This window comes from Pinus tabuliformis, chromosome 6 (genome assembly GCF_031772625.1).
Source record: "Pinus tabuliformis cultivar Carrire ecotype Pingquan chromosome 6, CPIR1, whole genome shotgun sequence".
Lineage (NCBI taxonomy): Eukaryota > Viridiplantae > Streptophyta > Pinopsida > Pinales > Pinaceae > Pinus > Pinus tabuliformis.
Window position 1 is genome coordinate 538,788,184 of NC_142292.1, and position 13,603 is coordinate 538,801,786.

Genomic DNA, 13,603 nt, shown 5'->3' on the forward strand with positions numbered 1-13,603 from the left:
CTCTTAAAAGACCCTGCCTTAATGGGTACTTTTTCCCTACCGCCTCCGAGTAATCTGACGGAAGTTGCCACAGTGGGAACCTGCAATATGAAATCTTCTATATCTAATGGATTCGGAAGATTCCTAAACATTTTGTCAGCATGGATCATCGCCCTAATAGAAATATTGTAGCAATCAATTTTCTTGGCCTGGGGGGCAAACCCAAATCAGCGCTCATCGAGTGTTTGGATAGATAGGTCTAAGGAATATGGCACCTCTTCAAATCCTTCGTCACATGTACATCCAATAGACAAAGGAATCATTCATTCAATGATAGGAGAGGCACCGTGGGAAGATTACCACCATCGCTCCCATCTTCCAAATTACCACGAAGGTCATTCCAGCAACCTTAATCATCCTCCAGTTTTTTATTCTCTATCAAATACTGTAAATATGATGGATTCCGTGGACAGTTCTTATCTCGTGTCGACCTCGTTAAAAAATGAGTCAAGGAGTCATGAGGAGTCAAAGGTAAACCTTCATTCCAACCACCGAGTTGAATGCAATGAAGCTTGGGGGGCATGCACCTCGATTTGAGTTATTATGCTGGGGGCATGCAAACTTATCGAGCAGTGTTACCGAAAGGCTCAAGCTCGTTAAAAAATAAACCGCATCGAGCAATTTTAGCACATAGTTCAAGCTCGTTAAAAAATAAACATAAGACATGAGCAAATGTTTCCACCCGCGTTTAAGCTCGTTAAAAAATGAACTATTCCCCAATAAATAACCGTCGTGAATGTAGTACTTCAGCCATTAAAGCCTTGGTCGTGTTTGCACCGTCACCTCCACTTTTTCATTGGCCGATCATTCACCTCCACTTGATTGTTTACCCATTTTGAGGAACAGCTGCGAAGAGTGATTTCACTAGCCATCCTTGTGACACTGCCGTGATTGGAAAATTCCAACCCTTACCTGGAATCAGCTGCTACCCATTTTATCACTCGTTCCTCAAAAGACGAGTCTTGTTTAAGCTCTTTTCAACTGACTCGTAAAATATGAAAAGATTGCTGAGTTTTGGCCTTCCAGCTCGTTAAAGCGATAGGAAGTGCTATCCCTCCTATAGATTTTAATCTTTTTGGACCTGAGGGATTATTACACAAAAATATCGAGCGCTTGTTTTGTTCGGCTCGTTAAAACTATCGAAAATTCATCCCTTCTGTATTGTTTTATACTTTTTCGGACTTAAGGGATTAGATGACGAAAAAGGAATTTCGGAGTTATCTTTACGTACCATTTCAGACTCTCTAAAAATGAAAAGGACCGAGTTATGTTTGTCGTTAAACTCGTTAAAAAGATTAATAGTGACAAACTTGTCTTTAGACGAGAACGAGTTTCACTATCGCTAGGCTCATTAAAACATAGCGATGGGTTTGCCCGAAGGGCAAATTATAGAACAAGCATATGTTATCCTCTTCAAGCTTGACAAAAATAAAGAGGTACTGGTCAGCAATGACTGGGGAAAAATTGGGAAGAAAACTCAAAGAATCTTTATTGGTAGCAAGTCGCTCTTGAACATGACACTTTCATTTCGTGCCTGAGTCGGGTTGGGTTGTTTCATTCACCGGTCACATCACCATGGTCACGCCATACCATCCACATTTGGGGTAAATGCTACCAATCCATCACATAAGTGTTGCCGACATGTTCAAGAGAAGTCATCCAGAGAAGTCACCTGTGTCCCATCCACTACCATACATTATACTTCATTCTTTCATGACCGCCATCCTGAACCGTATATCATCAGATTGTTTTCACCTCCATCAAAATCATTTGCTCCGTTCCGTGTCATTGATGTGGGATTCATTAAGGCCCTCCTTTGACGGATCGCTTCTTGTCGACATCAGCTCATTATCCAAGAAATTGATCTAGGAACACCCCATTCGGTACTTTGAAGCTTGCATGCCTCAATGGCAAGTTTCTCACTTCCGGCGACAGGTATACATCAATGACCTTCGAGCGAAAGATTTTGCATGGTGTTCGATGCCAAATCCTTTATTCACACCACATGAATTGTACTACAGTACCTTGAGGGTCATCATCATTATCGGTGATTCCTCTCGCGCTTGTTAACAGTTTACATCATTGACTGGTAATCAAGCAATGTCTTTCCATGTTCGACTTCAAAACATTTCTCACATGGATCGACTTGTACTTCGAGTGAAGATCGGACGAGATTGAAGACCCCGGATCTAGTTTCATCCATCCGGGCTGCGATATATATTTAGGAAAGTAAAGACATTGAAATGTACAACATTGCAGCACAGATAATCATCAAAAGGATGATGGCTCTATCAGAATCATCAGTCTACCATCAGACGATTGTCTGTCCTATGTGTTAACACCCAGGTTGTTCCCTTTGACTCCCAAGGGAATATGGCCGGGGTAACCACTAACCAAGCTTTGGATTATAGGTCCTAGCCTACCTATAGTCAAAGAGGGCTCTCTCTTTAAGTTTTAGCTCTGTTTTGTGAAAGATTTTAGGCTAGTTGTGAGGTTCAGTTTTTGTTCAAGGTTTTGGTTGAATGATGTCTTTCAGTACCTAGGGTGGAAATCTTCAGATAGTATTAGTTCATTGGGCAATGGAGTCTGTGGATACAGGTTGTTTGAAACATTGAGTGGGGATGTTGAAACTGCAGGGCCATTTAACTATTTCATGGAACAAACTTGAAATTGTGATGGTGAAGCATGTTTAACCAGTGAAAAGCAATTAAGAATTTTCCACTAAGCTGGGGAGGGAGAAAGAGATCTATTGCACAGGAGCAGATTTGAATTCCTGAAAAATAGCCTATGTGAAAGATATAGTTTGAGGATGCAGCAATTAAGAATTACACCTCTATAACTATAACTGAAGAAAACATTTATAACAGTGTAGATTGAGTTCAGGGTATTCTATGAATAAATCCTAGAACTATTCTTTTTCTCTGCCATTAACTGTGAAACATAGCAATGATTGTGTTATGAAGAAGTAATAAAAACACATAACGAAGAGTTTAAAGGAAACTTATTGGGCCATGAAATACGCAGGAATCCTGTAGCATTCAACAAACACACTACAACGCCTCAGAAAACACAGAACTTCAGAAATTCCATCAGCCTTTGCATTAATCCTCTGAAAATTTACAGCATAAGATCTCTAGAAGAGAAAATCAACAACCCTTGCAAGCTTATGCGAGGGGGAATATATACAATCAGTTACACAAAATATCTGAACCGCTGAGTCACTTGAGAATTAAATATGTTTACCAACTTTACAGAATAGCAGATAAGGAAGTTATTGCTGCTCTAAATACAAAATGAATGCTTTTTAATTCTGTCAGAAGACTTTTTGACCTTTGGAGGCCACTGAGTCGGTTGAGCGTTCTGCATAAATGCTGAATGATGTGTCTTTATGCTTTGTCATGCTGTAGCTTTCTCGGCCCTGTCATTTGCAGCTGTCAGTATTGCTTTAGTGGCCGAATAGGTTTGCTGAGTTGGCTCAGTCCATTCTTCTCCATACATACTGAATGCATCAAATTTTCCTGTACATGATAACTTATGTTTTTTGATGAAAAAACTTGATGAGAGGCTCTTGTTCACAGTATCAACTGTATCATTTTGGTCCACCATTCTTGTGTGGGCAATTGATGTCTCAAAATTGCATCTAAGGTCTCATCTGCCTCTGTATATTTGTAGAAGTTTGGAGGCACTTCAAACAAATGTTTGATCTCATTCATAATGAAAAATAAGTTCTCTACTCTGTTATAGAGACTTTGCCCAGATGCTGGTCTTGTTTCTTCTGAGGTACTTGGTCTTTCAGTGATCTGATTGGTAGCAAATGTATTGACCCTTTTAGCATAGTTCTCATGTGAAAGTAGTTTCCCTGCACTGTTCAGTAAGCCAGGGAGACCTCTGCTTTGTAATGCTGCAAACTTGTCCATAAATTTGTTTACTTCTGTCTGCATGTCCTGGCTTCTTCTTTCCAGTGTTTGTACCAGGCTTCTCAATGTAAGGACCCTCTTTATCAGCAGGATAGTTTCAGTTCTGTTAGGGATTCCTATTGCTGCTAGCTGAGGACCTGTACGGTTATTGAGCACGTTAATCATTCTATTGGCTATCTCAGGCATATTGCCTAGAGATGCCCTTGCTCTCTGAACTTCCCTGTGTGCTTTGCCTATGAGCTCCATTTGCTCATGAATGGTCTCTATATACTGCCACTGATCTGTGATTGATTGGCCAATGTTGGCCCATAAAACTGTCTTGAGCTGAGCCACCACTTTGTCAAGGGTGAGCTCTTTCTCGAGCTCCTTTATCTTCTCTTTGAGAGCCTTTACTTCTCTTCCCTTTTCAGCTATGCTTTGCTTTGACTTGTCATATTTTTCATTGAGCTTAGCCAAATTCTCCCTGGCTTCATTTAACTCTGCCATTTGGACTTCTAAGGCCTGAATTTCATTCTTCAGCTTCTGCATATCAAGGCTTGGAGCCTGCTCTGTTGTTGGTGTTGGCGCTGATGTAGATGGCGCTGTTTGAGCTGTCTGCTCTGTAGGAGGAGCAGTAGTTTGAGGAGGTTCCTCAAGGTTGATTATTTGTGGAGGGGGCTGTGATGTTTGGCCTCCTTCCTTCTATTGTAGGGCTGCCTGCAGCGCAGCCTCTGACTCTCCCAATTTCTCCTATGTCTGGATCAGTTGTTTGTATAATGATACCAGCATAGCTGCAGCATCTTGGTCATGCCTTAGCTGGGCAACCTCTTCTGTCTGAGGATGAAGAGTTGTTTGGATCTTGATCATTTTTCTTAATGCTGCCATGTCTGCATCTCTTAATTTCAACAGTGCTTGTATAGCCTTGGTGTCCTTGGGATCATGCCCAAGCTCTATGATGATATCCTCCAATGCTTTGATTCGGTTGTCCTTTTCCTGGGAGGATGCTTTCTCCAACTCAAGTTGGGCAGCTGTGTTGTTTAGGCTATTTTCCAGCCTATAATTCACCAATGTTTTGTCCGCAAGGGTGGCATATACCATCTCACCCGTTTGCTTGTGTAATTCAATCTGATCCATGGGGTTGATGTCTTTTGCAAGGACCTCAAGGTTGGTCCTTATGTAGTCTGCAGCTGACTGTGGCTGCAACATGGCTGGCATGAAATGACTCATTATCATTTTGCCCTCATGTACATCATATGCAGACATCAATCTCTGCTGGTTTGTAGGAGCCATCTTTAATAAGTGGTTGTAGAGCTGCACCTTGAGTGGCTCATTCCTCTTTTTGATATCAATGAATTGTTGTTTGATGCCTGTTTCAGCTCCCCTTTGGTGACTTGAGGAGCTGACTTCTCCTCCAACTGTTCTATCTTGTTCCTGCTGAAAGGAACTTGCAGATGCCTCCATACTCGGCGGGCCCATGCCCAAAGATTGCCCAATAGGAATTTCTTCCTCAGAGAGGGGATTCATTCTGTGCCTTTTCTCCCCTTGATTTGTGGATGTGGTGAGGGGAGTCTCCTGCTCTCTGTCACTCTTTTTTCCCTTTTCTTCTTTTTGTGGAGTTTGTAGCACTGAGGCCTCCACTGTCTTTTCTTGCCTAGGAGACACATTCTCTTGAGCCTGTTGCTCAGTGGATATTGGGGTTCCAGCCATTTGTTCTTGCTGCTGTATTGGCTGCCCCTCTTTTTGCTGTTCTTTTTGCTGCTGTACTTCTTCATGAGGTGGCTGTTCTGGCTCCATCTCTTTCTCTTTGCCTTTGCTGGAAGCCTGATCAGTAGCTTTGGCTACTTGCTGATGTGTTGTTGAAGATGAGGCAGCTGCTCCAAGTTGCCTTTGATATGAAGAGGAAACCTGTCCACAAGTTTCCAAGTCAGCCTCCTTTTCAATATTCTTTGGATTTCTTTGTATCATTTTCTCTCTAGTAACTGCCTCTTCTAGGGTGCCCTCTTTCCAACTCAATAAGTTGGCATACTTCTCAATGTGAGGCAATCTGACATGAGCATAGCCACCCACTTTATGTTTTACCCTCCTGAGAGAAATGAAATGATTAGGGTCATAAGGTACCCAGCGAAAACTGGTTTCCAATCAGAGGCATTCTAGCATGCCATCTACTTCCTTCCATCCCTCCTCCCTTATGTTGTAAAGAAAAGGGCCTAGCTGGTTCCTGACTTTTAGTTGCACTTTCTTGTTTTTACTATGGAAATGGATCATGTCTGCATTTCCAAACTGCCTGAAATACTCCAAGGCAAATAGTCTCATAGGGACATATCTTGGCAGCCTATAAGGGTCCAACTCATAGCCATATATTCTGATTACTGTATGGTGTTGGTAAAAGTACCAATCACCAATGCTGTAGGACTTAGAGAGATGGAGAATTCTTTGCATTTCATCAGTCAATCTTGGAGGAGGAACACCATATAACAAGGTCAAAGCTGGATGAATGAAAAGGTCTATGAATTCACAATATGTGTATGGTGAGCAAGCGGTGTGATGAAAAACTGAAGTCCAAAACACAACCGACCTTGGATTTCCCTGGGCATCAAGTTTCTTGAGAGGAATAGGGAAACTGTCAGGTTGATAGAATAAAAACAGATGATATATGTATGAGGTGTATCTAAACACCTTTTCTCTTTCTATATTCATCAGTTTCTCATGAATCTTGTTTGCAATGTATTCAGCATAGTCATAGTGCACAGCAGGAGGCTTCCCAGGAGAAAATATGGACAACATGGCCATAATGGTGTCATCAACATCCTCAACTCCCTTGTAGCCCAGGACATAGCTAATCAAATCTACAAGCATTTTGCCCAAGTCATTGAGATATGGATTTCCAATAGGAGGCGTTCTCACAGCTTCAGAGCTTGGCTTAATGAATAACTGATTAATTTTGATGATTTGGGCACTGGACAGGTTGCCCCCCTTCTTTAATAAGTCCAACATGGAGAGAGGAGTCAATGGTCTTGCAGAGTGAAAGTGAAGCATCTCCTTTATGGCCTCAGGGGTAATATGCAACAAGACTGAGCCTATGGGATTGAGAACAGCTCTCTGACATGGATCATAGCATTCACAGCATCTATGGATCAAGTCTGGAAGGGAGTTGACTTGAGGAAGGTTAAAAATGGGAAAATTGGAGTCCCAAATTCCCAAGATATCAGCTCCACTGAGGTGTTGGGCCTTTAACTCATTCAGCAGATGGATGTTAAATTTGGAGTTCATTGGAAATGAGTCTATCATCTGATAATATTTATCCCCCAGGGCCTTCCATTCTAACTCTCTCTGTGGGGCATTGAGAGGTGCTATATTTAATGCTATTGGTGTTTCCATGGCTAATAAGGCCTCTGATTTGTATGTGAACCGGTGTTACTGAACAGAGCAACACAGAGGGGTATTTCTGGAACAGAGAGGTGAATTGCAAAGGAACAGAGGGTAACTGGTAGTGGCAGCAACTGAAAAACTGCACAGAGGACTGATAGAGCGAATGCCAGGATTGGTAAACTCTCTCCAAGGTGAATTAGTGGAGCTCGGGTCTTTCAGTTCACGAATGCACGAACTAACTGTGAATTTGGGTAAATTTGTCTAAATGTAGGTTCTATGGATGAATTTCGACCCAACAATTGAAAATAGGCACTGGTTACTGGAGTTTGCTGGTAGGTAGAGTGTTTTTCACTAGTTTTAAGCTATCTTTGGAGAATTATGGACAAAACCAGGCGCAGAGGGAAAGATTTGGATAAATACCTTGTGAATTGCCGGTAATGGTTACAAATGCAGGTAGATTGGATGCGCCCATGGTCTTTGTAGTGATTTCTGCAGGTTGGCGACAGATTGGTCGTAAAATGCATGCAAAGCAGAGTGATAGCTGTTTTGGCAAAAGTGACAAAAACACGGTTTTTTGGCGAAAATATGGACTTTTTGGAAAATTGGCGCTTTTTTTGGATGACGTCAGCATGACGTCATCAGGTGGGGTCAGGTTCGAGTGACGTCAGCATGACGTCATTGAGTGACGTGGCGGCCTATGAGTGGTCCACGGGGAATGGTGAGGTGGCGGACAGGTCAGAGCATTGTCGGACGGGGGCGCTGATGCGGCGGCGATGTGGCATGACGTGTGCACGACGTGGCGGTGACGAGGACGTGACGTGAGCGCGACTGGTCAGCGGTAAACGGTAGGCGGTAAATGGTTTTCTCGGACCGCTCCAGATACGGAAGTAGTATTGTCAGAGGGCGGCCCGAGAGAATATGGGGGTGACGCGTGGCAGAGGCCTGACGTCACCCTCTGACAGTTTCTCGGGCGATAACGGTAGTACATCGGGACCGACCCGATATGGATATGGGCCGTCGGATGGGAAGGCCCAGATCCGATGGTCGACGGGTCATCAACTTGTCAGGGCGATACGACAGCGGGCGGGAGAATAAAATAATGTTTTTTGCGAAATGCGCGCCCGGCGGAAACTTTAGAAAAGTGGGTTTTCAAGCAGTGTTACGGGCAAAATGTATTATGCGCGGGTTTATTAACAAAGCCATATTAAGGTTATTAATCCAAGCTGATCTTGGATTAATCCCAGGATTAATGTATGAGCGCTCTTTGGGTCGCACTCTAATGTTTTAGTGCTTACACCATTTAAAACCAAACTTAGAGCTATAATGCTCGGGGAAGGGGATACATAGGTATTTCGGGGTTTTTTGCATAGTTTACATAGTAATAGGGGGAATAGGGGGTTAAATAGTAGAAGTTAGGGGTTAATATGAGTGGAAGAGGTGGATGAGGAGTGGAAACACTAAGTTTTACATGGAATCAACTTAGTTTAGGGAGTAGATCAAAATGAAAAGAATTTTACACAAGAAATGCGGCTTTTAAAGAAACAAGAACCACCATTAGACCTTGACTTTCTTTCATGAACATAACTGGTAGTGGGATGTTAGCAATGAATGTGAGGGGGGGAAAACAGGAAGTTAGACATGCTCCTTTGTATTTCTGCAAGATGATGGAGAAGAGGAACTTCTCTATCCACTGATGTTTCCTTTATGTTAGACCAGCAAAATTCAATTGAAAGGAATGACATTTCTGCAACCCCCTCTACCTACCCATTAACTTGCCTAGCATTTTTTGTTTCTTCATGGAGGGTGCACTTAGACTTGCAGACCCTCATGTGCCTTTTCTTTTCTTTTGGCTTTCTCTTTTGATTTTCTATCTAGAACTACCCTTATTGCTTCCAAGGTCCCAGATTAAGCAGTTGGGAACCTTAATTCTCTACCTAACTACTAGTCTGCCAAGATTGAACAGTTTGGACAGACTTCTTTCTCTATTCTACAACAAGAAATTGAAACATGGCATGATCCAGATTAAGTTGTTGGATCACCCATCCAAAATTGAGTCAACATTAAGCTATGTACACATATTACCTTCTCTTGAAAATATGGGATCTTTGCATCACCAAAGCAGAGCATATTTGGAACTTTCTTTGCCAATCATGAAATATGAAACCTATTGGTATAGGTATCTAACAGTGGCTCCACATGGGGATGGTTTTTCCATTTGAAAGACCAAGAACAGCAGGTCAGAATGCCTTGGCCCTTGACTTCTTTCACCAAAACTTGGAGTTTTCCTCCTTGAAATCTCAAAATTGTGCTCTGTCATACTTGTGGAACTTGCTGAACTAAAAGCCTTTTCATGGTTCTGCAGGACCTTTCAAACTGAGTTATTCACATGCTGAAAGAAAATATTATATACAACAGATTATGTACAGGGGAACAGCCATGCTATGTTCATGGAAAGTAGTCAAAATAGTGCTTCAACATCCTGCCATTCACAGGACATTCATCCAAGTCAGTTTCATCCAGATTTTTTAGGAAATAAGTGTTGTTTCCTTGAACTGCTTGGATGACAAATGGTCCTCTCCAAAGGGAATCAAATTTTCCATGTTTTCCTTTATCTTGCCTTCTTGAATCCCACTTAAGGACTTTGTCACCCATGTTGAAATCTTCAACCTTGGTTCTTCTATCAAAAGCTTTCTTTAACTTTTCTTGTAAAACTTGAACTCTGCTATAAACTTGGTCTCTAGTTTGCTGCAAACATATCATTTGATTGATCCTTCTTTGTATATCATTTGGTTCGGCCTGGCTTTCTTGAAGAAGTTTCATGACAAGGATCCCTAGTGATGAAGGAAATTTGGCTTCTAATCCATAGACTAACTCATATGGGCTGACCCCAATGGATCTTTTGGTTGTTAGTCTATCTGCCCATAAGGCATTCACCAGCTTCTTATGCCAATTCTTCTTATTTTCTTCCAACACCTTCTTTATGATGTTTACAAGGCTTTTATTTGATGATTCAGCAAGGCCATTTCCTTGGGGATAGTATGCAGTAGAATGGCCCAAGGTAATGTGGAATTTGTGGCAGAAGTTCACCATCTTCTTGGATCTAAAGGCAGCAGCATTGTCTGTTATGATCTTATCAGGACAACCAAATCTAGACAATATGTTATTCTCCAAAAACTGAATGATTGTTGAATCATTTGCCTGTCTACATGGGATGGCCTCAATCCATTTAGTGAAATAGTCTGTGGCTGTGAGGATCCATCTATGTTGGCCTGAAGATGAGGGATGAATTTCCCCAATGAAATCCAAGCCCCATTGCTGAAAAGGTCTCTCTGTTGCAATAGGCCTCAAAGGAAGTGGTAGTAACTTTCTCTTTCCTTCAAATATTTGACACTTATGGCATGAGGTAGTGAAATTTTTAACATCAGAGAACAAAGTGGGCCAATAGTAACCAGCCCTCAGTATCTTGTCCACAGTGGACTTCCAATAGAGGTGTCCGCCACAGTCACCTGCATGAAATTCTTTCATGACATTGTTAGTCTCATTCTCAATTAAGCAGTTTAACAATATACCCTCATGGTTCTTCCAAAGCAAATTGCCATCCATGACAAAAAATCTTGAAGCTTTCATTTTTAGGAACCTACATTTAGTTCTGGACAATCCTGGGGGAGCACACAGGTTTTGCAATATATAACAGATGTCAGAATAACACAGAGATTGTTCAAAGGCTACATTGATCTTTGGAGTCGCCAGCTCCGGTTCACTGTCCAGTTGGTTGATGTCCAAGGCTTGGAAATTTGTTTCAGACATTAATTTGGCCAAACCTTGCCCTTTTATCAGTTTTGTAGGTTTTATTTCAATGTCAAATTCTAAAATGTTGGCAATCCATTTTCCTCTTCTGCCCTCTAAGTTCTCTTGAGTAAGTATGTCTTTCACAATGGGACTTGGTACATAAGCTATAACATGGGAGTATAGGATATAAATCCTAAAGTCTTTGATGGCTTTGACCAAAGCATATGCTTGCTTTTCCATGATCTGATATTTCAGGGGTGCATCTCTGAGAGCTCTACTAAAGAAAGCAATAGGTCTCTCATTTCCTTGGTCATGTTTCTGTAATAGGACAACAGCAATAGTATGCTGGGAGGCAAAAGAGAAAATGATAAACTCTTTGTCAAATTGTGGATTTGTTAAGACTGGAGTTTGGGTAAGGGCCAATTTTATTCCTTCAAAAGCTTGATTTGCTTCTACTGTCCATTTTACTTTTGAATCCTTTTTAAGCATGTTATTGAGTAATCTACTCAATTCTGCCAAATTTGGGATAAATCTCCTTAGGAAGTTGATCTTCCCCAAGAATGCTTGTAATTCTTTGATGTTTCTTGGGTGGGGCATTTGCAAGATGGCCTGTATTCTGTCTGGGTCAATCCTAATGCCATCCTTTGAAATAATATGACCCAATAACTTGCCTTCTTCCAAACCAAACAGGGATTTCTTGGGATTTAAGGAAATTCCATATTTCCTACAAGTTATGAATATCTGCCTTAGATGTCTTAAATGTTCTTGGTCAGATTTTGAGAAAGGTGTGAGGTCATCTAAATAGATGACAAGGAAATCATGAATTTCTTTGGCAAACGCAATATCCATTGCTCTTTGAAAGGTAGCTCCTGCATTTTTTAACCCAAAAGGCATTTTGACATATTTGAAGGTTCCCCATGGGGTTGTGAATGCTGTTTTGTCCTGATCATCAGGGTGAACTAAGATCTGGTTGAAACCTGAGAATCCATAAAGTAGAGAAATTCTTGAGGCCCCCGCTACTCTTTGCAAGATGTGATCCATCTTGGGTAAGGGGTAATTATCTTTTAAGGACACTTGATTTAAGTTCCTTAGATCAACACAAAGCCTTATTTCACCAGTTTTCTTTCTTGTAGGGACCAAATTTGAAATCCAATCAGAAAACCTGATTGGTGCTATGATGCCAGCTTTAAACATCTTTTGTACCTCTTTTTCAATTGAAGGGAGAAGCATAGGATTGATTCTCCTCAATTTCTGTTTAAAGGGTTTTTGATTGGGCTTGAGAGGGATTGTGTGTTGGATCACAGAGGTGTCATAGGATTTTAAATCCTCATAACTCCATGCAAAGACATCTTGAAACTCTTTGAAGAGGTCAATGTATTTAGGCTTCTGATCAGGTGGTAAAGATGCAGACAATTTAATTATCTTGGGTTTTTCAATAGTTCCAATGTTGCACTCTTCAATGGCAGCATTAAGAGGCTGCAATTTCGGTTTTCTAGGGACATCATTTGAGTCAAAAATGTCCTCTAATGGAGCTAGGCCTGTTGGAAGAAAATTATCTTTCAATTGTATAACTTCCTCTTCAGCATCAGCTATTTCCTCAGAATGTAATTGTTCAAGTTCTTGTATTTTCTCCTGGTCAAAGTTTGTTGGACAAAGCATTTGATTTGCTATCTCGAGTGAGATATTTGTTTGTTGTTGTTCACCTGGTATTTGTGAATCACTTGCAGCCTTAGTATCAATGTTTAGTCCTAAAAATTCTTGCTGCAAAATCAGGAAATTGTTTATTTGTGTATCATCCTCAAACACTTGTCAATCCTTGACATTGTTTGGGACAGAAGGTCTGTGTTTTATCTCAGCTGTAAAGCAATGGTGGGGTTCAAAAGGTAGTTTACAAGTGCTTGCAAATGTAGCCAAACTATGCGCATGAAGATTATGGGTTCTAGGAATTTTGGTAATTTGAAATTCAGTGAAGGAATTTAGTATTTCAGCAGCAGCAGACCTATAAGATCTCAGTCTTTTGTCATTAGTGACAAAATTTCCCTTTACTTGTTGGATAATTAGGTCTGAGTCTCCTAGGATTGAAACTTTTATGGCTTGTAAGGATTTCACTAGCTTGAGGCCTAGTAAGAGAGCTTCATATTCTGCCATATTGTTAGTGCACCTGAAGCTTAACCTGTAGGCTTGGCCCTCAGCATGACTGTTTTGTTTGTTATGTATCCAAACCCCCGCTCCTGTCCCTAATTTGTTGACTGATCCATCAAACTCAAGGAACCATAAGATCTCTTGTTTTAAGGGATTTTCCACATTCTTTCTAGAATTTGGGATTATAAGTTGGAGTTCTTGTTTTTCATCTGGTTTGTCTTTTAGGAGAGACTCATTAATTGGTTTCTCAATTTGGATCTCTTGGGGACATGGTTGCTTACTCTCATGCATGTTTTGTTCAAGTGTGACTGATTTATTATCACTCTCAGGGCTTGTATCATCATTGAACATAATAAAAGAATCCATAT